Source organism: Chiloscyllium plagiosum, chromosome 14 (assembly GCF_004010195.1).
Source record: "Chiloscyllium plagiosum isolate BGI_BamShark_2017 chromosome 14, ASM401019v2, whole genome shotgun sequence".
NCBI classification, from domain to species: domain Eukaryota; kingdom Metazoa; phylum Chordata; class Chondrichthyes; order Orectolobiformes; family Hemiscylliidae; genus Chiloscyllium; species Chiloscyllium plagiosum.
In genome coordinates, this window is record NC_057723.1 from 23,412,067 (window position 1) to 23,439,779 (window position 27,713).

At 38.9% G+C, this 27,713-nt stretch overlaps 1 long non-coding RNA gene across 1 annotated transcript; it reads left to right on the forward strand.

The window, feature by feature from the left end:
• Positions 1-522: 522 nt before the first annotated feature.
• On the forward strand, positions 523-27,359 carry LOC122556899. The gene is made up of 3 exons (XR_006313691.1): positions 523-1,770; positions 23,754-23,845; positions 27,164-27,359. It is a non-coding gene; the product is annotated as an uncharacterized LOC122556899 (long non-coding RNA).
• Positions 27,360-27,713: the final 354 nt, after the last annotated feature.

The following is a 27,713-nucleotide window of genomic DNA, read 5'->3' on the forward strand; positions in this document are numbered from 1 at the left end:
GAAACATCTTCTCAACGTCTACCCTGTCAAGACCCCTTGAAATCTTGTACTGTCATTCCTCTGTATCTGTGATTGTTCTGTTCTTGAAAATCCCCACAAATGATGAAATTCCTAAGCATGGAGCTCATTAAAAATCTCAGGTACATGATTATTTTTTGCCAGGAAATAATGAATTCTGTTGTTACTTATTTCTTGACATGTTAGGTGAATTTGTAATTCATGACTTCACAGATACAGTGGATTTACTGTATGTTTTAATAAGATCTTTCTCCACTCTTCTAAATTCCGATGAATATGAGCTTAACTCGATAATCTGTTCTGAAAATAATCAAAAGTCAGCTTCAGACCAACGTTATTCATCTGTGCATGTTGTGGAAGGGATTGCCACTTTCTCTTCCCCCCCTTTACAGTCTCGACCGATGATGCTCAATACGAAAGTGATTTCTACTCCAGGCACAATCTATTGTATCCTGAGGTGGATGGCTGCTATTAGTAACAACTAGACTATCGTATTTTGGGACCAGTGGGTAGCACAGTGATTGATTGACATAGGTGATGTCCTTGTGGATGTCTAGATGAATCAGTCCTGTAAAGTTTGAGCTTTAGTTATATTCCCTTTCAGAGCTGTTTAGTGGTAGTACGTAACTGCGCATTAACATCATCATGGGTCAGATAGCATATCTTTGTCATAGACTCCCTCTTAAATTCAGAAACTCCTCAGACACTACTGCTTTAATCTTTTTGCATCAAGTGGTGAAGATTTACCATCGGTGTACAAAGTGCACCCATATCTTCCTCCTGGAGCCACTGCTTCATACAATAACTTACAATGCCTAACACACCCATGTTTAGAAAGTAGAACTTCTGCTACTAAGTTGCCAAAAGTTCTGTTAATATATCAAGAACATACTTTTTTTTTTAATAAAGCTAACCAAAAGGCTTATGTAAGTTGTGAAATTAATCTTTGCCTTTATCTCATGTTGTGAGAAAGCTCAAAGCTTGAGTGTCCTTTAATACATTATTTATTCTTGGAAAAAAATATTTTGAGTAACTTGGCTCTGAGTGGCAACCAAGATAAAAGAAAACTCAGTTCCTACTGTTCTGCTGGTCTTTATGACTTTAAACTGTACGCACCATTGCTCATGCTACAGCCCTTTAAAAATGTTACTTTTTATAGTAAATTCATCTCTTGGTATCATTTTGCTCATGTTACTTAGGTTTGTAACTATTTTTCTTATCTCCCATCAGATTTTGCAGTATCGCTTGGCTCGCAATGGTGTGCAAACAAAGTTAACGTCACATATGAACCTGACCTGTTGTGTCCTCTGTCAGTTTGCTGAAGTTCACCTGCTGTCTAAAAGCTGTACACTAGTCTCTGTTCTTTCACGAAAATACAAATTCTAAAATTAAAGTTTCAGCACAGAATTTATTCTGCCTGCTTATCTGATTGACAACATACCCTACTGACTCATACACCATCTGCTAAAGACATCAGCAAGGACTGTTGCTAAGTGAATGTCAATGATTTATTACATATTGAGCTTCTGGATGGTTATTCTTAAAGGACAGGCAGAAATCTATTCCTAGCAATTCAGAAGCAAAATTATGAATATACTATAGTTTTACTCCCATGCTGATCAGGTAGGACTGTGTTCTGATAATGTCAACATCCGTAGAGTTTGGTTTTGCATCTCTTATCACTTTCTACAAGGTCAAAGAAAAATAAGAATTCTTTAGAATTACTAAGTGGGCGCTGCTACCCAATCTCAGGTCAGTATTATGCCACGTTATTCATTGATAATAAATTAAGAAAGAGTTGTGCTGTCTGGTAATTAGATGTTCCAAATTCATTCAAACACATATGGTCCAGAGCTTCTGTTTGATTACTCTGGGCTTTGTGGTATAATTCTGTGAAAATCAGTACTTAGTGACTAAATAGTGTACAAATCATGTGCAATTTGTGTTCAGCACAACTTGTATTTCTGCAGTGTTTTTAAGTTAATTGCTGGAAACAGGCTTGACCCATACAATTGTTAACAGCCCTAGGATGAATTAATCATCATTGGGAGCTCCTACTAATTATGTTTGTCTGCAGGCCCTTGTGGTTTTAACTCTTAAACTAAATCTTTTGACTGTGAGGACTCCAGAAGATATGTTTAAAACATGTTCCAACTTATGAAGTAACTGACTACTGTACTCCAAGTTAAAAAGAAAATATTTTTGCATATATTTAATGAGTGAATTTCAGTGACCTAAAATCAAGTTGCTCAGAAATGTTGGATTCATATGGTGATTAATATTTTTTTTTAATAAACATACAGTCATTTGTTTGCTGTTTCCGTTCTATATGACTCTCTGACTCAAAAGGCTCGTGCAGTTCAAATGGGTGCTGTATTTGCGGCACTGACACCAAGATTGGAGCAAGTGGAAGTTGTACCATTTGAATGGTCTACAGCTGATACAATGCTGAGACCTGTATTCTGGTGTGCTGAATAAACTAGGCAGTAAAGAGGGCTTTAAATACACTAGTGGGGCAAGTGAGCAATCTGGTCAATTAAAGAGTAGAATCCAGACTAGAGAAAAACATATTAATACGGGAAATGATAAAAAGATCATGGAATGGGGGAGAGAGTACAAATCAAAGAATTTATAAACAGACAAGGCAAAGGTAACAAGAATAATAAAATAAAAAGTAACTAAAGGCTCTATGTAAAATGCATATAGTGCTGGAGACAAAACAAACTAATGGTAGTACAAATAAAAATAAACCTGATTTAATGTTCACCACAGACACTTGGATGACATAGATTGAATTCTGAATATTGAAGGGTACATGAAATTTAGGAAGGACAGGAAGCTAGAAAGATGTTATTAATATTACAGAGGGAGGGACAAAATCCAGGAAATCAGGAAGTAGACATGGTTTGACTAAAGATGAGAAATGGAAAAGACAAGAAGTCATTTATGTGAGTGACGTACAAGCCCCCTAACAGTAACCACATGGTAAGTAAGGTGGAATATAAGGGAAGAAACAATGGGAACTTATCAGAAAAATACAGCAATAAACTTGGGAAATCTTAATCTGAAGTAATCAGAAAGTCAGGGAATGTTTGCAAGATTTTTTTTAGAAGAACATGTAGTGGAGCCAACCAGAGAATAAGATACGCTGGATCTGGTGTTGTAGAATGAAGTTAGATTAATTAATAACTTCATAATGAAGGTGCTTCTAGGTTATAGCAATCAGAATTTGATCTAATTTTACATTCAGTTTAAACAAGAAGGAGTAGATACACAACTAGTATTTCAAACATAAATATGGGAAATTATGAGGAAATGAAGATAGTTAGCCAAAATGAACAGGCAAATTATGTTATGGGATAGGACAATGCAGGTGCAATGGAAGATATTAAAGGGGATATTCAAGAGTTTACAGCCTGTATACATTTCAAACAAAGAATTGACCATCTGTGATTGACTAAAATAGTACATGATATTATCAAAGATGAATGGCAGATCAGACTATGACAGAATGAATATATAAAAAAAGCAAACAATGACTAAGGGTGGAATCAGGAGGAGGAAGTGAGGACTGAAGATGCTGGAGATCAGAGTCGAGAGTGTGGTGCTGGCAAAGCACAGCAGGTCAGACAGCATCCGAGGAGAAGGAGAATTGATGTTTCAGCAAAGAGCCCCATCATCAGGATCCCATCCACTGAATGTTGGGAAAATAGAGTAAGATCAGCAGTCAGGAGATTCTTGAGGTTAAGAGCATAAAGTTCAATTAAGTTTTGAACTACAAAAGTAGAATCCCATTTGTGACTGGTGAGAAAACTACTGCATTGATTTTCATGAATTTACTTTGAATTATTAATTAATCTCAACTCATTTATCTGCAGTTTCTCATTCTCCTTCCTACTAGATAGCAACCAGACATCAACAGTTACCAACATGGAAGTCAGAGCAGTAGGTCATTCCAGCTCACAGTTCACTCTTCCAGACCTCCATCATGGACATCAGTCACCAATGTCTTGCAGCATGCTCCATTGGCAGCGACTGCATGCACGCTACCCACAGACATTGACATCAGACACGCACTAGCCTCATCAATTCTCATAACGCATCTCTAATCAGTTTACAAAACAACTGTGCACCTTAATGCTGCACTTTTGTGGGTTTGGACACCTTCCAATATAATGATGCTGTCAGGACATTTTGCATGGATCACGTCAGGGTTTATCTCAGTGATCCTCAATTACTTTTATTAGTGCTCATTCACTTTGGGCCTACTAAAATGCTCAAAGCACTGCTGCCATGCCTTTTCATATTTTCTGCTCATTCAGAATTTAAAGGCTCACAGTCCATCTGCCTTACCTCCCTGATTAGTGCAAACACAAAGCCAGGCAGTTTGTGGTAGTAGTCAACAGTGAGAAGTCAAGGGGGTGGTAATGTTGCTCAAAGCCACTGTGCTATATCAATCTCACACCTGAACCATATGCCTGCAGTCTCTGGCATGTGTGTTAATCAAATGACCATGTCTCAAATCACAGTCAGAGTTGTCCATCTGGGTTTGTGAAGATGGTGGGTGTGTCAGTTGTGGGAGTACTTTTCACTAAAATACAAAAGGTTGTTTTTATCAGGGATCACTGCTATAGGCGGCAAGCTGAGAACTCAGTTTTGGGGATGAGAGACAGTGAACTGGAATTCGGAAGGAATAACAGTTAAAACAGTGGAGGGTGAAATAAATCCATAGAGGCTGTTATCCTGTCACCACGTCTCCTTTATGTATACATGGAAAGTCCTTGACACTGATTCAGCTCTCAAAATGAACAGGTTGTCTGACACTCCTGTTTTTTTTTTTGGGCAACGCTATAATCTCCTGTTTATTTTATTTTTTTTCTAACCACAGTAGTGCTTATTTTTTCCCCAGCACCCATGGTGTGTGTGCGGTGTGAGACACAGTGAGAGACACAAGGTGCACGAATCTTTATTCAATTTCCACCACCAGGAAGATAGGAAAACACCCGGGTGGCCAGTGACAAACACTGCCCTTCATATCAAAGGGCACTGCTGTGTGATCAAAACAGTGAAGGGGAGGGTAGGGACTAAATCAAAATAGAGTTGGAGGGAGAAATAATGCACTCCACTCCCTGCGGTGCCCAACTCTCCCTGAACATCTCCAGGGTGTTGGTGGACACCACGTGCTCCTTCTCCAAGGACACCCGGGCTCTAACGTAACCGCGGAAGAGGGGCAGGCAGCCAGCCCTAACGACCCCCTCCACGGCCCGCTGCCTGGACCTGTTGATGGCCAGTTTGGCCAGGCCCAGGAGCAGACCCACGAGGAGGTCTTCAGACCTGCCCTCCTTCCTCCGTACCGGGTGCCCAAAGATCAGGAGCGTGGGACTGAAGTGCAGCCAAAAACAGAGAAGGTTTTTAAGAAAATCAAAAAGGGAGTGCAAACGCCCACACCCAATATATACATGGTCCACGGACTCCACAGCGCCACAGAACAAGCAGTTGGGTTGGGAGTCCGTGAACCACCGCAATCTGCAGATGCAGGGGACAGCTGCCTGCAGCACCCTCCACCCCAGATCCCCGAGAGAAAGGGGGAGGATTCCCACGTAGAGAGCCCTCCACTGGGGATCTCCACCGCCCGGTGGCAAATGGGCACGCCAAGGCGTGTCCGGACGGTGGATGAGGGAGAAGAGGTGGACGGTGTGCAGCAGCAGTCTATATAGGGCCTGCCTTTTTACCCCCTGGAAGGGAACAAAATTAAAATTCTGGAGGCAGCTCAGGTTGTGGGGCACAGGCTCCTGCGGGAAGTACGGGACCTTGGGGCCAATGTGAAATTCCGTCCGGGCTGGGGTAAGCGCGGGACACTCCTGCTTATTTTTTTAAAATTTTTTTTTACGTGTGAGACACAGTGAAAGACACAAAGTGCATGAATCTTTATTCAATTTCCACCACCAGGAAGATAGGAAAACACCCGAGTGGCCAGTGACAAACACTGCCCTTCACATCGAAGGGCAATGCTGTGTGATCACTCCTGTTTATTTTTTTTCTTCTTTTTTAAATATACAACTTGGAATGGATTTTAGGTATGTCAGTGCCAAAGCAGATTTCAGAAAGAACTAAGTGACACTCCTGTTTTTTTTTATTAAACCCCACACTACCGCCTAAGTGCGGTAGTGCTTATTTTTTCCCCAGCACCCATGGTATGTGTGTATACGTGTGAGACACAGTGAAAGACACAAAGTGCATGAATCTTTATTCAAATTCCACCACCAGGAAGATAGGAAAACACCCGGGTGGCCAGTGACAAACACTGCCCTTCACATCAAAGGACAGTGCTGTGTGATCAAAACAGTGAAGGGGAGGGTAGGGACTAAATCAAAATAGAGTTGGAGGGAGAAATAATGCACTCCACTCCCTGCGGCGCCAACACTCCTGTTTATACCTGTCAGCCAAGGCTCCCTGATTGGATTAGATAAACAGCTCCAATTAGGGAACTCATTCTATGATGTCCACCTGACTGACCTTGTTTCAAGGCTACAGAGGGGGAGGGGAAACAGCATATAAGGAGGAAGACATTACAGCATGCTGTGAAAAGGTAAAGATTACAAGTTTTTATGGAGGAGTGACACATAAAGATTTATGGCTTATAAACTGATATGCTTGAGGCCCAGGAGTGAAAGTGTGGACACTAACTGTTAAATAAATGGGTTGGGTGAGAATGAGAGAAAGATCAAAGCTGATTGGGTTGGCAGCTAGTTAGAAGGCAGGATAATATTTTGGAGACAGAGGTCTCATCTAGACTGAGAGGCTGACTATGCAACTCATTGGATATAGAACAATCACTGTTTCCTTCCAAAAAAAAAAGTGCAAAGGTGATGAAAATTACTGCCTCAGTAATATATGGGGTATGTTTTTCATTTGGTGAGGGAGAATGACACAGCAGCAGACAATAATTTTTTCTTATATGTGGAGGTTTTGGGATCAAATGAATGGTCAGGGTCATGATCTATCATCTTAAAGGATGTGGAATCAAATGCTGGGCATCCCACCACCTATCTTGGATTTCTCCACCCTGTAGTGGGGTATTTTCCACTTGAGTGAAACAAGGGGAGGGATTGAGTAAGCTAAAAGTGGCTTGCCCAATTGTAAGTGTTGGTGGAGGTAAGTAAAGGTGTCCCGTGTTAGTGAATAAACAGTGAAGAGCTCTTGCAGGATTATTACTGACAATGATGAGTACTTTGCCTGTGGTCAAAAGGAGGATACTCTGTGCAGACTGCCATATAGACATGGGGCTTAAGTAAAAAGGTGTGGTTGGGCAGATAATGTGAGAAATGTCACTAAGGTGCATTGATGTTAAGCCAGTTTTCTGATAAAAAGCCAGCCCTAAAAAAAATGATAAGATGGTAATAAATTAGAAGACAAGGAAAAACTAGTGATAAGTATTTTTAAAAAAATCTGATAGTAAGTTTCTATGGCTATCTAAAACAAAATTAAAAATCACATAACACCAGGTTATAGTCCAACAGGTTTAATTGGAAGCACACTAGCTTTCGGAGCAACGCTCCTTCATCAGGTGACAGTCAAACAAAATCAGTTAACAAAGTGAGTCTCATTGAGAAAATGAAAGCACATGGTGTAGAAAATAGCTTATCGGCCTAGATAGAATATTGGCTGGCTAATGGGAAGCAGGGCGGAAACACAAATGGCTTAATAGTTTGGCAAAATTATGCAAGTTCTGTCCCACAAAGATCAGTGCTGGATGCCTCAACCTATTACAATTGTTATAGAAGACTGGATGAAAGGATTGAATGTATCATAACTAAGTTTGCTGATACCATAAAGGTTGGTAGGAAAGTGAGTTGTGAAGAATTCTTAAGGTTTTAAAAGGATATAACTAGTTTAAATGATTGTGTCGTAGTCTGGCCGGTGGAGTACAGGTAGACAATCCTTTATCCAAAACCCATAGAACCAGCTGCCTTTTTGGTTTTTGGAATTTTTTGGATTAAGGATTAAATGGCATTTTCATAGTAAATTACAAAAATAATTACCGACCAACAGACTACCTGTGATTACTATGAGCACTGAGACAGAATTGACGCCTGCCAGTGCTGGGCTATGCCGCGACATCAATCTGAGTGACATGGGTTGAGTGGGTGCGGAGTTACATTAACTGTTTGCACACCAAACATCCTTGGTAATGAGAAATAAACGTCTGGAAAAAAATCTTCAGATTTCGGAGCTTTTCGGATTTTGGAATTTCAGATAAAAGGTTGTCAACCTGTATTATGTGAGATAATGAAAGATTGTTCATTTTGACAAGTTAACTAAAAAACGTATAATATCCAAATGTTGAGTAATTGTAGAACTCTCAGATGCAGATGGATTTGGGTGTCCAATTGCAGGAACTGTTAATGCCAAGATGAAAATACAAGAAGGAATTAGGAAAGCTCATAGAATGTTATCCTTTACTTTGAAGTCAATTGAATACAAAAGTGAGAAGGTCATGTTTCAGTTATGCAAGACATTGGTGATACAACATTTGGAGGTACTTGTGGGAGAATCTAGAAGAGTGATCACTGTTCAAAAATAAGGCAGAACCAAATTAAGTCAGAGAGATTTGAGAGTCTTTGAAACCCTCTTGCCTAGAAGGTGGTGGAAACAGAATCTTTGAATAATTTTAAGGCAGAGCTTGATAGATTCATAGTATGTAAGGAAATAAAAGTTATTGTCTGAAGTTGGAATGTGTCATAATCATGATCTTATTGAATGTCGCAGCAGGCTTGATGGTCCAAGTGGCATATTCCTGCTCTCTATTGTAATCCTTGCAAACTTTAATCTTACTGCACTAATTTACACTTGAATTTACAATTAATTTAATGTTCAGCAATATGCAAATATCTTTGAGTGGAAATTCAGGCCAGAAGAAAACATTATTTCATAATAGTCATCAACTTGATCATCATTTGTCGAAATAACCAATTGTACCCAAAAAGGAAACTCAGCCTCTACATGTATTTTAGATTCAATCAAAGTGCTCTTGAGCTAAACCAGTTATGCAACAATGTACCTCAAGACAAAGAAATGGCACTATTTAATACATTTTCCTTCATTTGTGCTGAACATTTGATTTCAGTTAATCTGATTGAGATCTGACAAGGAACCCCACCTAAGAGTAGAAAGGGGAAATTAGAGGTTAGCCATTCAAGGACAGTCTTCAATTTGTTTATAACTTGTTATTGGAATTGGAAGTGGAGTCAGTAGAGACAGGAAAAGGCCATTCAAACCCTTCAACTCTATTTTATCATTCCATTATATAATGGAAATGGAAGAATGGCCACTGGCTTGGGACTGGACTGTAGCACCAGGAAATCAAGAGAATAATAAACTAAGCTAGGCAATAACTGGCAAAACCAAATATAAACTAAAGTAATAATCATTGAACTGAATATTTGCATCAAAGGCTGAAGAAAAATAAAGAAGCCTTTTGTTGGGGGATGTTTGTTCAGAGGCAGAAATGGTGGCAGAGTGATGTCATTAGACAAATAATTCATAGCCGAGCTAATGCTCTGGGGACATGGGTTCAAATTACATTGTGGCAACCCGTGGAATTTAAAGTTAATTCTTAAAATTTAGAATTAAATGTGAGTTTCATTGGTGACCACAAAACTACTATTGACTTTTACTACTCTAATAATACATCTGCTTCCCTAATGTTGTTTCAGTGAGGAAATCTGTTGTTCTTGCCTGGTCTGAGCCATATTCCAGATGCACTATAAAGAGTTTGACTCTTAACTGCCCTCTGAAATGTTCTAACAAGACCCCAGTTCAAGGGCAATTAGGGATGAATGTTAAATGCAAGTAACACCCACATTACATGGAAGAAGAATAGCGATTGGTTTAAAGGGTTTGTTACTTTGTAATGCTAGAGGATGGAAAGACAGTTTGTCCGCCCTTTTTTACAGACTAAGCAAATGTTATGATAATACTGAAAACAAACAGAACTCCCATTAAGTGTATAATAGCTTAAGAAAATCATTGGGCCAGAGTTGACTGTACAAATAACTAATGTACTGACCATTATTTCTGCTGAACTTTCACAGCAGCTACAGAAGAGTGCAGTGAAATACTATAATCCAGAAGTTGCTGTCTAAAATGCATCATTCCACACTATGTGAAAATAAAAATACAATGACTAACCTCTCCCCATCCCATTCAAATGTATTGAGCAGTGGACTGGCCCTTTGTTTACATCATAAAAATGAATGAAACCCTTCTTAAGAAGTGACAATTGGTATAAACTGCCAAACAACAGCAATTGTATTTACGTAACTTCTTTATGATAGTGAAAGACTCCAAGGCATTTCACAGGTGCAATGCCAAATAAATCTTGGTACCAGCATTAAAAAAAGTAGTAGGACAGATGTCTTAAATTTTTTCAGAGTTGTAAGTCTTTGGGGGACAATATTAAAGGAGGTAAGAAGGATTGGTATGGTGGGAAGACCAGGGAAAGCATTTCAGAACTTAGGGCACAGTCAGTTGAAGGTATGCCTATTAATATAGTTATTAAAATCAGGGGTACACATTTGGTTGAAGCTGGAGGAACACAAGGTCTCAGACATTTGGAGCAGTGGAGAAGGATAGATATAGTGAACAGAGAGACTATTTAAAAATGATGAGAAAGAATTTCTTCTCTCAGAGGATAGTAAATCTGTGGAATTCTTCAAGACTGAGGAAGGCAGAGTTTTAATTAGTACAGGTGTCAAGGTTTAAAGGGAAAAGACAAGAAAGTGGAGCTGAGAGTTTCGAGATCAGTCATGATCTCATTGAATGTTGGGGCATACTCACTGGGCTGCATGGTATACCTCTGCTCATACATTTTATGATTTTAGGCCATTGGAAGGTCAAGAATTTTAAATTTGAGTTATTACTGGCTAAGGTGAGCTAGCAAGCATTAGGATGATGAGTGACCATGAGTTAGAGTTGGGTTACATCTTCTCTCACTCTGATCATTAATGTTTACAAGTGTGATATACCATTTCTTCAGATTGAACTTGTTATTGGAAATTTTAAAAATGTAATATATTAAATTCATTTTCAAATGTTTTTTTTCTTTTTTACTCTTTAAATCTCTCTTTATCATACCTTTATTTTTATTTCTGTACCTAGTTTATCAGTGAATTCTGTATTCTAAATTAGATAATTGACTTCAGATTCTGCATTGCTTAGCAACAATACTTTAATTTATTTGTTGAGGAGACACAAAGGTGCTTGTTCTGTTAACACAGGCCCCAGATTACTGTAGAGAGCAATGTACCATTTAAATCTTTAATTTACAGCGCCTGCCAGTACAAAAGGTCATAGTCATTAAATGCACAATTGTAGTTCTTACAAATGGCAGAAGATTTTTAAAAATATTTTAAAAAGGCTGATTTGTGGTAATATTAAGTAAGGGTACCAACTTTGTTTTCCACCTATTAAGTTATTTAAATTGAATGCATTGTTATAATATTTTTGAATTTGATCTTGGCATTTCTAGTGCTGTGAAAGCTTAATTATGTGCATCTTTCATATGCTATATATTATGTTTACAGCTAGACTATATTAATGTCTAGGTCACAATTTATATCAAGTTCAGACATGCTGACTATACTCAGGCTCGAAATGAATGGATACTTGCATTTTCAGTTTTCAAAGTTATTGCAGCTATATTACATGTGAGGTAAATATACTTCATCAACAGTTCAGTGCAAACAAAAAAATCTCTATTGTCATTAAACAATGTGGTTAAGGAAGGACCAACATTCAATCACGGTTCTTATATTAATTAATCTTGGCCAGAGTGGTTACAAGAAAACAGTAGAACTTGCAGCTATATAATGCCTTCAATGACCTCAATATGCTGTTAAGTTAACAAAAAACTTTTGAGCTCCATTCAGTTTGGGAACAGTAAGTTTCAATAAACAGCACTGACGGAAATGACAATTTCACTATTTTAATGGCATTCCTTGAGCATTAAATGTTGGCCACAACACTAACTAAATGCCATCCTCTCTTTGAATAGCACCTAGGATCTTTGACATCCACCTTAGACAACAGATGGAGCTTTGGCTTAATATCTCATTTGAAAGATGTCACTTCTGAGTTCAGTACGAGCTTAGTGCTTCACTGTAAAGTCGGTCAGGATAAAGCATGACCTTCGGCAGGGTAACGAGAGTACCACCTCTGAGCTACACAACAATAGTGTTACGGTTGGCATTAGCCTAGACAAGGAGGATGAATGTTATGCAAGCCTGATGAGAATCTAGTGATTCTAATTCAAAGGAGATCAGTTGAATCAGTCTCAAATTTTATACACTCTTTCAAATGAATAACCTCTTTCGGTTCACCAGCCAGCTATTTCAATGATGCATGACAGAGCTGCCTGTTGAATTGCAACCAGCATAAATCTATTCTTTCAGGAAAGGAATGCAAAATCAAGAAACAACAATGAAAAACAAAAACACACAGTCTCAATATTAATTTCTCATTCCTTAACTCTGTTTTTTTAACCTGGTCCATCAACAAATTCTTGAACATGTGTTTGAAATACAGAACAAGATGTTGTTAGCTACCAATGATTCCAATTATTTAGGTATCTGTGTGTAGCATGAAAAATAATAACTATTGACTCTATTATATTTTACAATCAAGGTCTAAAGTTGTTGCCATTTTATTCATACAAAACCTTTACGTATGATTTATTATCAAATGAATAAAGTCCATGAACCAATTTTTTTAGGATTAAATTGTTTATTTATGCAAATAGAAAATAATATCAAAAAAATAAAGTCAATCAACCTCTCCAACCCTACTAAAAATAAAAGCCTCGTGATAGTAATAGAATATAACATAGGCATAATTTTTCTCTTTGATTCTACAATTTATTTATAGATTTAAATCTGTTTACAAACTTACATCACAAGTTTTGAATTCAGTTTTCACCATAATTACTATTGCTTTGTGCCTTAAGGCTTGAGTAGTCAATAAGCTTTCAAATGTCATCACGTGAACATTATTTACATCATATAGCCTGATAATAAATGAAAGGGCTGTTCTGAAGAGGTGGGAAGTGTATGGATCTCGAAGGGTTAATGCTGAGGAATGCATTAAGCATTACCCCAATAGAATGATGTCACATGAACTTGTGTGGAGAACAGTTTCGTACCTCAAAGTAGTTACACCTAACAATAAGATTTTTCTTCCTGACACAGTAATGTTGTCTATTACCTGATGTGACAGATACTTCGTTGCTATCATGAAATAAACTATATCTTGATAGAGTCAAGAGCATTTTCTTGTGAGATGGTCAGATGACATTTCTCTACCCAACAGGGCACTGTTCATCCCTTCTCCAAAAGATGACATTGGCATCAAATAACAAACGGATCTTACACAATGTAATGAATCAGGAAGCACAACTGGAAAGGAGCATTTATTGCTGAACACCAAAATAGTGTGATTATTTGTGGCACTCATAGGCTAGTCCCAGCCTGGAAGGACGTACTGCAGAAATATCCCTGGGTCTGTTTTATTTTCTGAATCAATCTGGCCAGAGATTTTTTTTCATGCCACGGGAACCGATAGACTTTGAACACAGTCCCCCACCGCCCCCTGGCCCTGAAGTAGGCACACTATCACTGCACCATTAAGGCCCCTTGGGCCTTTTTTAAAATATCCTGAGTCTGCTTTTATTTTACATTGAGAAGTGTTCTTAAACACAACTGAACGGCTTTCCCACTGCCAAATCATCATGACTTCATTTTGCTGTTTTTAACTATCAACTGCCACCAGTGCAGCCCAGGACTACTTTTTTGATATTTTCCAATTAGTTGTTCAGAAATATTATTACACACCTCTGGAGCAGCTGGAACTTTGAAGCAGGGCCTCCTGGATCAAAGGTAGGGACACTATCACTGCATCACCAGGAGCCCCACTGGCTCTTTTTTAAAATCAACCATTGAGGGATGTTATTACACTCCTCTGGAATAGGTGGAACTTGAATCTGGACATCCTGGCTTTAGAAATAGTAATACTTTCACTGCACCACAACAGGCTCACTCATCAGCTTAAAGTCAACTAGGCGAAAGTGAGGACTGCAGATCTTCAGAGAACATCTCCAACCAACCCTACCACCCCATGGCCAAATACTTCAACTCCCCCTCCTACTCCGCCAAGGACTTGCAGATCCTGAGCTATCTCCATTGCCAATCCCTCACCACCTCTCGCCTGGAGGAAGAACACCTCATCTTCTGCCTCAGGACCCTCCAATCCCATGGCATCAATGTCGACTTCACCAGTGTCCTCATTTCCCCTCCCCCCACCTTACCCCAGTTCCAACCTTCCAGCTCAGCACCATCCTCATGACCTGTCCCACCTGTCCATCTTCCTTCTCACCTATCCACTCCACCCTCCTCTCCACCCTATAACCATTACCTCCACCTCAATCTACCTATTGCACTCTCAGCTACCATCCCCCAACCCCCATCCCCACCCTCATCCCATTTATCTTATCACTCCCTGTGGTCACAACTCCATTCCTGATGAAGGGCTTATGCCCAAAATGCCACCACCAAAATCACCGTCACATTTTTTTTGAAAGCCAAAAGAACTGTGTATACTTAAATCAGAAACAAAAACTGAAGTTGCTGGAAAAGCACAATTGGTCTGACAGCATCTGTGAAGAAAAATCAGAGTTAATGTTTTGAGTTTGGTGCTCCTTTTCTGTTTTTGTTTTTGTGACTTTTTTTGATTATTTTCTTTTAACTATCACCAGTAATTAACTGTGTAGCCAATGAAATATTTACCACCAAAGCCCATTGTGGGCAGAACAAATCATCAAAGGTGAGGGGATGAGGATTAGGGAGAATGGGAAGGGATTACATCCAAATGGAATTGGAAGGGGAAATAAAACATTGTATCCCCCACGGTGCCTATCTTTCTCTAAAGGCATTGAGAGCATTGATGGGCACCACGTGCTCCCTTTCCAAAGATACCCTGTTACGAGCATAATTGTGGACTGCGTCTCATTCATTTCAGTCATTCATTCATTCATTCAATCATTCATTTTTTTTCTCCACCTCCAAGAAAACACCTGTGTGGCCGATTGAATATTTGCAACCAAAGCCTGTCAAGGGCAATGTTAACATCAGACAATGAGGGGGTGGGAGTGTAGGGATAGTGGGAAGGGACTAAATCAAAATGGAGTTGGATGGGTAAATAAAGCACTGTCCCACCCCTGGTGCCCACCTCTCTAAAGGCATCGAGAGCACTGACGGACACCACCTGCTCCCAATCCAAGGATACCCAGTCAAGAATGTAACCGATGGATTCAATTTTCTTTATAAAGGACTTAGGTAATGAGTTCCAGCTGGACAGTTCATTGCCTGTTGCTAAGGAAATTCCTACTCAAACAGCTCTGCGGGATGCTTAATTATTGATTGCCTATAGTCCCTACAGGGTATGACACATGATAAGGAGCTGAGGTCAGGATTCACCTTACAACGTGGTGGCATTTACTGCAGACTCCACTTAGCTGTGGCATGGGTACAGACTGACAGCAGACAGCATCTGAAGATTCTTAAGATGCAACCTTAAAAAGGCAGCTGGAGAAGATATGATGCAGAGGTGCTAGTGTTGGACTGGGGCAGACAAAGTTAAAAAACACACAACACCAGGTTATCGTCCCAATAGGTTTATTTGGAAGCACTAGCTTCGGAGCCCTGTTCCTTTGTCAGGTAGCTAGGAGACAGGCAGCAGCCAAAAGAGCTGGGCAATCAACATCGTTGCAGAAGAAAACCCTGTGGTAAAATTCTACAAGTTGATGGTAAAAACATTTCACTTATGTTGTGAGATGACCAGCAATGAGTGAGTGCTAGAACTACATGGAGTTGGAAGACTAGTCACATCTTCACAGTTACAGATTGCAGTGGATGTCTATAATCTTCAGGCGCAGCCCTGAGTCAAGGTTCAGCTGGAGAGCAGACAGGCATTGGAAACACCCTAAGTAAAGTTTAAGTCCCTAGTGGGGAAGGGAAATTCTTTTTTAAAAGATGTAGTTTATGCATTGGAAAAGCAAAAGGTAAGCAAGGTATTCACAGTTCAGTTTGAATGTTGCGAACATAATCGTCATGATTGGTCACTGTAAGGGAAATCAATAGCCACAGGGACCATTTAGAATGTGTTTGCAAATTCAGGAATGTCCTGAAGCCAGAATTAAAGCAATAAAAAGGTTAATTAGGAGACAAAATCTAATGAAAGGAGAATATTGAGGAACAGAAAATGCAGGATTTGTTTTTTAATCTGCAGTAAAAACAGAAAGCATTTATTCAAGACACACACAGAAGGAAGGTGATGGTCTAGTCGTATTGTCACTGGACTATGATCCAGGTAATATTCTGAGGACCTGGGTTCAAATCCACCATGACTGATGGTAGGACTTGAATTCAATAATAAATCTGGAGTCAAGAGTCTAATGATAAATCATGGAACCATTGCTGATTGCCAGGAAAAATCTATCTGGTTTACTAATGTCACCGCACACTGCCTCCTACCATCAAGCCATTTTGTATCCAATTGACAAAATCACCCTGAATCTCATATGATCTACCTTTACTAATTACTCTACTTTGTGGAGCTTTGTCAAAGGCTTTCCTAAAGTTCAGGTAAACCATGTCTACTTCTCTACCCTCATCAATCTTTTTGGTTACTTCATGAAAAAAATTCAATCAAGACACAATTTTCCTCACACAAAACCATGCTGATTATCCCTAATCAATCCTTACCTCTCCAAATGCATTTAAATCCTATCTTTCAGAATCACATGCAACTTACCCACCTTCGATGTCAGACTCACAGGTCTATAGTTTCCAGGCTTGTCCTTACAGCCTTTCTTAAATAAAGTCACAACATTAGCCACCCTCTAGTCCTCAGATACTTCACTTGTGTTTATAAATGATACAAATATTTCTGCTGGGACCCAGCAGTTTCCTCCCTAACATCCCACAATGTCCTGAGTTACACTTGATCAGATCCTGGAGATTTATCTAACATTGTTTTTTAATACGTCCAGCACATCCTCTTCTGTTATGTGAACTGTTTTCAAAACATCAATGTTTATTTCCCTGAGTTATTTAGCCTCCATTTCTTTCTCAACAGTAAAAACTGTCAAGAAATAGGCATTTAATATCTCTCCCATCTCTATTCTGCATGAACTGTAAATTCCAGATCTATCATTAAATCATTTCTTTGAGTGCATGCCTTTCAAACTTCTATATAAATGCATATGTAGTAATAAGTCATGTATATCCAGGAATTTAATAAAATGCTGCCAATCATTATGATCAATTTCACTGAGTCACTTAAAGAAGCACTTAAAATTTTTTTCTTTTAACTTAAGAAATCAAATAATGTTTCTTGAGTTTGCAGTTAATGGAAAGATACTTGGATGAGAAATCTTATACTATGTTTTCTCCAATATGTTGACGATCCTTTAACTTATGCCTTCACTTTCTCAAAGTAAACATTTGTAATAATTTCTTCATGAGCTTCTACTGTTCTTATACTGCAATTTATTTAGAATACTATTGACTATCTCTGATGAAGTACCACTGGTTTCCTGTGTCCCTCTATATCAATTTCAAAGTCTTTATCTTGAGTTTCAAATGTTTCTGTGGCCTCACCTTACCTTATTTGAGTAATGTCCTTTAGTACCATACCTTTATTTCAGTAGAATATGGTTGAAGTCTTGTGATACTCTTCCTTTACCCATTCCCCTACTTTACATTGTCCTTGAAACAAGCTGCTCAGATCCCTCTGGAATGTTGAAATGTTCTTGGATAATGAGCTTTAAGCTTTAGAATCCATGGGGGCCATGCCAAATATTTCTTGACATACATCTACACAGGGGCAAGCTAAGGCATCCAAAGGGAAAGTTGCATGTTGCATACTGGCTGACAGGAGATGTAATAGTTTAAGAAGTGAGTGTCTAAAATAGTGTTCCTACTTTTGTTAGCCATCCTTTTCCTTGACCATTTGTATATCACTCTTAACTTTATGGTGGGGAGGAGCTTGATGAAGATCATGGATACGGCATCCATCCATTAAAGTAATGGACATGTTAGCATCATAGTCATGATCAATGCCTGCATGCTTTGATAGCTTTAATTGAAATTCCAAGGAAGTGGCCATGCTAAATAACTTACAAAATCTTCGGCCATTTGCTCGATAACCCCAAAGTTGACTTGGTCTGTTGTTCCCTGACTGGCTAATATTGCCCCAATTTTCCATAGCTCGTTTTTTTCTTGAACAGGGTTTCTTGATTTTGACCAATCTGACTGTTTCTGTCGTTTGAAGAACATTCAGTTCAAAACACACATCCATAAGCAAGTGTGAGAATTCTTGGTTGTGAAGTAAGTATACGTTTCCTACTATCTGACTACCCTTGTCTTGGTGGTTAGCATTGCTGCCTCACAGCACCAGGGTCCCAGGTTTGATTCTAGCCTTGGGTGACTGTCTGTGTAGTTTGCATGTTCTCCCCGTGTCTGCGTGGGTTTGCTCTGGTTTCCTCCCACAATCTAAAGATGTGCAGGTCAGGTGAATTGGCCATGGTAAATTGCCGATAGTGTTACGTGCATTAGTCAGAGGGAAATCAGTCTGAGTGAGTTACTCTTTGGAGGGTTGGTGTGGGCTGTTTGGACCAAATGGCCTGTTTTCACACTGTAGGGAATCTAATCTAATCTAAATAACATGAATTTAAATTTAATCTTCAATCTCAACCTCCTGGACTGCACAGTTGCAATACTGCATGCTTTAAAAAGTTTTCTTTCAGCATGGTACACTATCTGATGATATAATGAGACTTCACCTTGTATCAAATTAAAAATAAGTGAGGAGTCCATGGACAGAATTCAGGGTTTGAATCATTTATTTTCTCCAGAGATACTTTTTGGCTTTTTTCCTGGTGTATGTTGTTCTAGTTCATTAATTTCTTTATGTGAGTAGCTATTTGTCTCCTTGCTGCTCTTTAACAGCGTCCTACTTAGGCACAGTTTTGGAAAATAGCCCATTTTCTTACATTCTTTTCTCATATCTGGACACTGCTTGTGCCAGTAAGGTTTCCTTGGTCCAGAGTGCCAACTCTTATTATCTGGTATTTATCTACCTACTCTCTCAACTGGTTTTTCACATATATCTTTAGGATTCTGCATTCTGCTGACCACTGTGATCAGAGTGAGTTTCTTCATGTAGGATTGACCTATTTTGCTTCCAGATTTTTGCTTCATTCACCATCTGAATAGTTTTCTTCTCTTGACTACAATAAATCTGACAAACTCATCAATAATCCTACTAACAATTCTGACTTTTATGAATTCTAAACTTAAAGTTCCATGAACACATTTTCCACAAATTTGCCGAGTTCATTAATAAAGATATTTCTGGAATCCTTTTGATACAATTCTCTTCTATCAAGTCTTAATCTTTCAAGACATGTATTCATTCTGAGGTTAAAGCAAGCATTAACAGCTTTTAGAGCTGTCAAAAGTATTGTTTGCATCTTATAAACTTGATGAGCTTTACCATTGTCAGCTACATTCCCAAGTCTATAAGAATGTAGTTATTTTAAGATTAGATTACCTACAGTGTGGGAACAGGCCCTTCGGTACAACCAGTCCACACCGACCCTCCAAAGAGTAACCCACCCAGACCAATCTCCCTCTGACTAACGCACCTAACACTATGGACAATTCACCTAACCAATACAACTTGGACTGTGGGAGGAAATCAAAGCAAACCCACGCAGACACAGGGAGAATGTGCAAACTCCACACAGACAGTTGCCCAAGGCTGGAATTGAACCTGGGTCCCTGGTGCTGTGAGGCAGCAGTGCTAACCACTGAGCCACCTTTGTTCAGCTTCTGATTTAGTGTCTAATTTAGAAAGAATTCTGTACCTTAACTATAAACAGCTTGGATGAGAATATAGAAGGCATAGTTAGTTATTTTGTGGATGACACCAAAACCTGTGGTTTTGTGCATTGTGAAGAAGGCTTTCTAATTACAAAGAGATCTTAATCAATTGGATCCATCGGTTAAGGAATGGCAGATGAAGTCCAATTTGGATAAATGTGAGGTATTTAATTTTGGTAATTCAAACAAGGATAGAATTTGTAGATTGGTAGAGCCCTGGGTAGTTTTGTAGAACAGAAAGAACTAGGGGTTCAGTTTCATAATTCTTTGAAATTTGTATCACAGGTAGACAGTATGGTTAAGAAGGCATTTAGCATGCTTTCCTTCATTACTCAGATCTTTGTTTGTAGGAGTTGGGGTATGATGTTGAGGTTGTTACAAGACATTTGTGAAATCTCTTCTGCAGTATTGTATGCAATTCTGGTCACCCTGTTACAGGAAGGACAATATTAAACTGTAGAGGGTTCAGAAAAGATTTTTTAGGATGCTGCCAGGAATTGAAGCTTTGAGGTATAAAAATAGACTGAAAAGACTGGGACATTTTTCTTACTGGAGCATAGGAATTGAGGGGTGGCCTTATTGAGGTTTATAAAATCATGAGGGGCATAGATAAGGTGAATGACAAGGGCCTTTTCCCTAGTGGAGAGTTCAATACCAGGGGGCATATTTTTAAGGTGAGAAGAGAAAGAATTAAAAAGAACAGGAGAGGCAACATTGTTACACAGAGGATGGTTTGTATGTGGAATGAATTGCCAAAGAAAGTGGTGGATGTAGGTACAATTGCAATGTTTGAAAGGAATTTGGATAAGTTCATGAACAGGAAAGATTAGAGAGATATAGGCCAAGTGCAGGCAGGTGGGATTTAGTTTGGAAACATAGTCAGCATGGACTGGTTAGACAGAAGTGTCTGTTTCTGTGGTATATGACTCTGATTTTATCATTCTATAACTGAAGGCAAACAGCAATTCAGGTTAACTCTTTATTTAATGAACTTTATATTGCATGAATGAACTTTGTTTGGAATGACCTCAGGAATTTTAGAATCCAACAGATTGAGAACTGGATTTCCAGCTCTGGTTAGAAAACCTATTGTAAACTGCAGTCCAGTCATTCACAAACAGCATTTTTTTAAATCAAGCTTTAGTTTTTTTTCTATTTGCTTGCTTTTAATAGTTTGCCTTCTGTGCTATATCACAAGCACAAAACAACAATTAGTCATAGTCATAGGATTTAAAAGTCTGTTCAGATCTATTATCTGTGATTTTAATGATTAAAGAGTGGGATCATGGGATCTGAATTGTAAAGCAACTCACATTTTGCTGAAGTTCATAAACTGCATTTAATTTGTTAAACTCACATAGAAATATGCAAATTATTTTTATTACAGCTTGACAGTAGTTTTACATAACATTATTCATCATCTGCACAGTATTTCAACTTCAAAATTATTGAAATTGGATTATCAGCCTTAGGTGCTGAGAGTCATCTGATATTGGTAGTGTGAGTAGCCTTCAGAAATATAATGTTTCACAATATTGCAGAGGTGGCTCTGTGATACAATGTGAGGTGTGAAATCTACAGGTTTTGGGTGCGTGAGAATGTTTAATTTTTTTAACCAACTGGTTTTGAATGTCCAAAGAATATAATTGGGTATGATGTGCAACCATATGTCTGGATTTCAATTTGACTGCTTTAAAGATTAATGGAGCTGGAAGTAATTTAGGAGAAAATGTTTTTAAAAGTAGCAGAGTCAGGTGGATAAAAGGCTATGCCCTTCTTAAATGAGGCATCAGTATAATGTATCTCTTGCACAGGAAGGGTGAAGAAGAATGATCCTCTCCCCATAGATGGCAAAAAGAATTTTTTTGGCAAAGATGTGTCAAAGGAGGTGAGCAGAGGAAATATAATACTTATACATGAATCCAATGCATGAAGTGACTTATTAACTCAACCAAGCAAGGAAAGGTGAGCAGAGTTGCAGATTCACATCCAGTCATGACTGAAAGTGAACAATTATACAAATAACTTGCAGAGGAGGCTCCACAAATGTCCTTCAACTCATTTTTTTGAGGAAGCCCAGCACATCAGTGTGAAAGACAAGGCTGAAGCACTTACAAGCGTACTGAACCAGAAACACTGAGTGGTAGATCCAGCTCAATCTCCACGTTCAGTTCGCAGCACCCTCGATGCCAGTCTTCATCAAATTTAATTCAATCATGTGAAATCAAGAAGGCACTGTGCTCTCCAAAGTCTGTGAGCAAATTTCTGGCAAGAGTAATATGAACTAATATTCCAGAATTAGCTGTGCCCCAAGCTGAACTACTTCAGTACAGTTATAATACTGGCACTTACATCACAATGTTGAAAATTGCCAAATAATTATCCATCTTCAAAAAGCAGGGCACATCCAATTCAGGCAATTATTACCTCATCAGTCTAGTCTTGATCATCAGCAAAGTGTTGGAAGAAGCCATTGACAGTACTATCAAGCAGTACTTGCTTAATAATAACCTGCTCTCTGCTGCTCAGTTTGGGTTCTGCCAGGATCACTCAGCTGATGATCTCATTAGAGCTCCAATCCATTTTAACAAGACATTTGGACTCAAACGATAAGGTGACATTGACTGACCTTGAATGTTGGGGTGGGTTTGAGGGACTAACACATAATCTGCCCCAGGCATCAATCCTCTCCTGTGTCAGCTCAGCATAGCTGTGATTCTCTTTTTTAAAACAAAATCAAAAACCTATATGCCTCCTCATGTAATATGTTCAGTGATTTAGTCTCCAACCTTTGGAGATAGAGAATTTCAGAAAATGGGAAGAGCACCACTAGCAAGATCAGTTCCAAGTCTCATCATTCACTGCAAACTGTATTGCAATTCTAACACTGTTTGTATCAAAATCCTGGAACATCTTTCCTAAGAGCCCTGTGAGTGGTCCTACATGGACTGCAGCAGTTCAACAGCCTGACTTCCTGCCACTTTAGCAGGAGCAATTAAGGATCGGAATAAATGCCAGTCGAACGAGTGCTGCCCTTGCCTGAGTAAATAAAAAAGGAGAAAATAATGAAGAATTAAGGAAGAATGTATAGAGACTATCATGTTTATACTACTGACACATTGCTCAGACAATGAAAAAAATCTCATGTGCTACAATTTATGCAGAACTATTTCAGTTCCTTCAACAGCATTGTGAATTGTACTCAATGTTTAAGCAGTACAGCCTGTTTTCTGCAGAAAATCTGCCATATTCATGAAACAGGAGAAAGTGAGGACTGCAGATGCTGGAGATCAGAGCTGAAAAATGTGTTGCTGGAAAAGCGCAGCAGGTCAGGCAGCATCCAAGGAGCAGGAGAATCGACATTTCAGGCATAAGCCCTTCTTCAGGAATGCCCTTCCTGAAGAAGGGCTTATGCCCGAAACGTCGATTCTACTGCTCCTTGGATGCCGCCAGACCTGCTGCGCTTTTCCAGCAACACATTTTTCAGCATATTCATGAAACAGTCCATGAGCAATAAACCTGCTAATGACAAACGAGAAGCAAGCTAAAATTCAACTCTTTCCTAAAGTCACTGCAATTAGTTTCTTATTTGCTTTGAAAAGACTTTCCATGTTGGCAACTTAAAACTAAATTATACAAGGGTCCTCTAGACCTTGCTTATGGTTTCAATGTAAAAAGCTAAATGCAGGAAGTCTATTCATAGATTTTCCACAACAATATTATGATTTCAATTTACAGATTCTCCAGATAGAAATCAGTCTTCTCTCTTCAAGGATCAACTCATAATTTGTCGGGAGTAATTCAGTCTAATGCAGAACAAATTAATTCTTGTGAGTATAAGTGATCTCAGGTCACAGAATATTCCATTCATTGTCTCAGTTTGATGAGAGGTTTTTGGCTAGTGTTCTGTCTAAAGTGTTGGAACTTTCATTAAATTAATGCCCTGGGGAAGTTCATAAAAATCCAATTTCTTCCTTTACACATTGTAAATTCCTTGCTATTCAAGCATGACCACTGTAAGCGTCTGTCTTGTTTTCTGAGGGTCCTCAGATGACTGAACAGTGTGATGTGGGATCAGCATATTGATGTAGTGTTTGTACTGACCATCTTAATGTTGTTTGTTTATTTTCTGGAGGGTGTTCTGCATCTATGAACCAGGATTCTGTTGTTTTTGATTTTCATGGTTGAATAAACAGTCTGAAGTGTATCGCGTTAAAACAACTATTTACACGGTACTTGAATATGATCTACATTATAACAGAGATTGTTAGGATCACACTAATCTGGTCTGGGGGTGTACATACATGTGTGCAAGTTCCAATACTCGAGGGTGGGATTCCAAACTCTCAACAACAGAAAGGCCCATCCTCACAAAATACATCATTGAGACAGAAGTGGAATGGGATCCTTAAGTGTCCATTAGCTGACTACTTAATTCTCTCAATCTGCCTAAGAATGAGCAGGCTACCTGACCCCTTACCTGCTTAATGTAATATAGAGATGAGTTGGTTATTTTCTTTTTTCTTATGGAGTCATACAGCGCTAGAAACAGGCCCTTCAGTGCACCATGTCTCTGCTGACCAATAAACACTAAACTATAGTAATCCCATTTGCCTGCACTTCGTCCACAGCCTACTATTCCTAGTTTTTAAAGTACTCATTCAGATTGTATGAATCAGACCAAACTCCCTCAAAATATATCAAGAAGATTGATTACAATCTAACTTTTTAACTTAGTTACAGTGCAAGATATTATGTTCCAGATGGGATTTGACTGAGTTCTAAGGAAAACACACCTTATTCTTCGATCACAATTAAAACACAAACAAAGAAAAGGCATACCTTTAACTGTATTGAAATACTTAATATATTATTTAACTACTACTCATCAACAGTCCAATACAACAGCATCCCATCCTTAGCAAAAGCAAATTCAGCAAAATAGATTTCTCTCACTTGCTATCTCCTCCAGTCCAGGAGAAGGAACACCGATGGAATGAATCCAGCAGCAGCCGGAGAACTCAAGCTTATGCAGCAGCAGAGAGAGAAAGAGCTGTATTTAGCAGTTTCAACTCCAAAACCCCAACTGCAACAACCAAAAGCAAAAACGAAAGCCTTGGGTCTGTGTGAGCCTGACCCCATCCACTCTTCTGTCTAATTTAAAAAAAGAACCAACGCTAGTTACTCTGTTCTCCATGGAGCTAACACATCTGCACCAGATTTATAACACCTCCTTTAAGAGATACAGGATAGAACAAATCCCTCTTAAAGGCATATATCATCACAAGATGCATCTTATAACAAGATGTGGGTGTCATTGGTTAGACAACCATATACTGCCTCTCCTTAATTCCCCTCAAAAAGATGGTAAGTCACCTTCTTGAACTATTGCAGTCCATGCAATTCGGCACTCCTATGTTGCTGTTTGGATGGAAGTTCCAAGAATTTGAATGATGTTGGACCTAAACACATGCTAACATACAAATTAGAAGCAGGAGTAGGCCATCCAGACAAGTAGAGTATTCCATCATACACCTGACTTGTGCCTTGTATGTGGTGGAGAGACACTGAGAGGACAGGAGGCAAGTTAGTCTCTGGCCTACTTTTGTAGCCACTGTATGTCTACGTCTGTTTCAACTTCCGATCAATGGTAATCCAGAGCTTGTTAATCATGAGTTTTCAGTAATGATAACATCACAAAGTCAAGGGGAAATGGTTGAATTTTCTCTTGTAGCAGAAGCTTATTGCCTCGCATTTGTGTAGCACCAATACAACTTGATCTTTAACAGCTCAAGCCTTAATGTTGACCAGGTCTTGCAGCAGATGTTTATGGGCTGCTTCAGTATCCAAGGAGCTCTAAATGGTGTTGCGCGATCATCAGTAAATATCTCTCTTTCTCCCTTATGAAATGGAGATTATCATTGATGAAGAAGATGGTTAAGCCTTAGACATCCTGTTGCTGCAGACTGAACATGCACTTTATTTTACATGACTGCTGGCGATGAAGGGGAAATGGAAAATTCACCCTGGTTGGCAGCCTTAAACAGTTTGCTAGCCATAATGCGGATATGCCCCTTACCAGGGACAGCTAGAGAATAGTCATTTCATACAGATGTTCTCTGATTACTTCCTTTTTGGTGGAGGCACATAATAAGGAGAAATGAAGAGTTTATCTGAAAGGAACTTGCTGCCTGCAGGCACGTATCTCTAGTGATGTCCTTAAGCTAATATCATATGTAATTTCATCCTATAAAGTGATTCGAACTCTTTTTGATTTTCAAGGGTTGAGATAGCATCCCTATTCATCCAAATCTTGTCTGAAGATTTAACACCAAGAGAAAATGAGGCAACATTTTAAAGTTGAGTCAGTACTCATAAGGCAGCTGATGTGAAAAGGGTTCTTTTAAAAAATTGATTTAATGTGGTATGTTTATTGTGCTACATTAAGCATACCATCCACCGAGCTGAAAGGAACATTGCTGCGAACTGCAAAGTGACTGATTACTTTTGTCACTGAACTGGCACTAGCTCACTTTATTTAATAAAACTTGCATCATGCATATCCTCAGAATGCTGAAAGAGTTCCTCTATCTTATTCCAAAAAAATTCCAAAATAACTGGCATCTACAATGAAAGCAATGTGAATCTGTCAAATGCTTATTCATTGCCATCCAGATATTATATACCAAGTTAAAGGCAATGTGTGTCAGGGAGAGAAGTGTTTATGAGGTATCCTGAGAAGGTTTTTTTGTTTAGCATTAGTTGTCAATATGTTTGCTACTGTAAAGAAACCAGAAAGTGCTGGTGAAATTCAGCACAGGCAGCACCTGTAGATGGGAAACAAGGGTTAAAGTCTTTAGTTCCAAAGAAGTCGTATAGGACTCAAAATGTTGTCGGGGGCAGGAGGCGTGAGGGTGTTCTCCCAGTCCCTGAACAATGTGGGCAATAACATATCAGTTGGGAAAATAAGGCAAGATCAGAAAATGTAAGATTCTCCATATTGAAAGAAAATCTGAGTTTCCACTCAGAGTTTAAACAACAAGGTGAGAATTCCACAGGTGAGCAATACGGGGACTATTTACATGTGCTATCATCTCATTTATATACAATCTTGCCTCAGTTAAATGCAATTTTCTATTCTCCCACAGAGAGAAATTCAACAGCAATGAGTGGCTCCCTAGCAACTCTAGCTTGCCACTTGCTCCATTGTAATCTTGGCCTATAGTCACCAACATGTCAGGACACTGTACTGAGCAGTACCACCAGCACCCCCCTTATTGAGAGGTTGGCATCAATTTTCATCCTGGCAGTGGCAAGTACTCCTATCACTGAGGGAGTGCAAGACGACAGGTAAGAAACACCATAGAAGTATGGTGCACAGGCAATGAGGTGAGCAGCAGAGAATTACATGGTATAACTCATTAGGGCACAAAGAGAAAGAAACTCCAGGTAATTCCCCAAAAGTGACACATAGCTGATGTTTGGTAAAATTTAGCCTGTTAACCTTGTTTTTCTTTCCAAAGATGCTGCCAGACCTGGTTTTCTCCAGCAGTTTCTACTTCTATTGCCTATCTCCATCAATACTTCTGTTTTGTACTGAAAAATTGAATAAATTCAATTTGAACATCTTGGCATGATTATAATTGCCTGACAAGAACTGTTGGCACCAGCAAATACCATTTGAGGACCTAGACATTT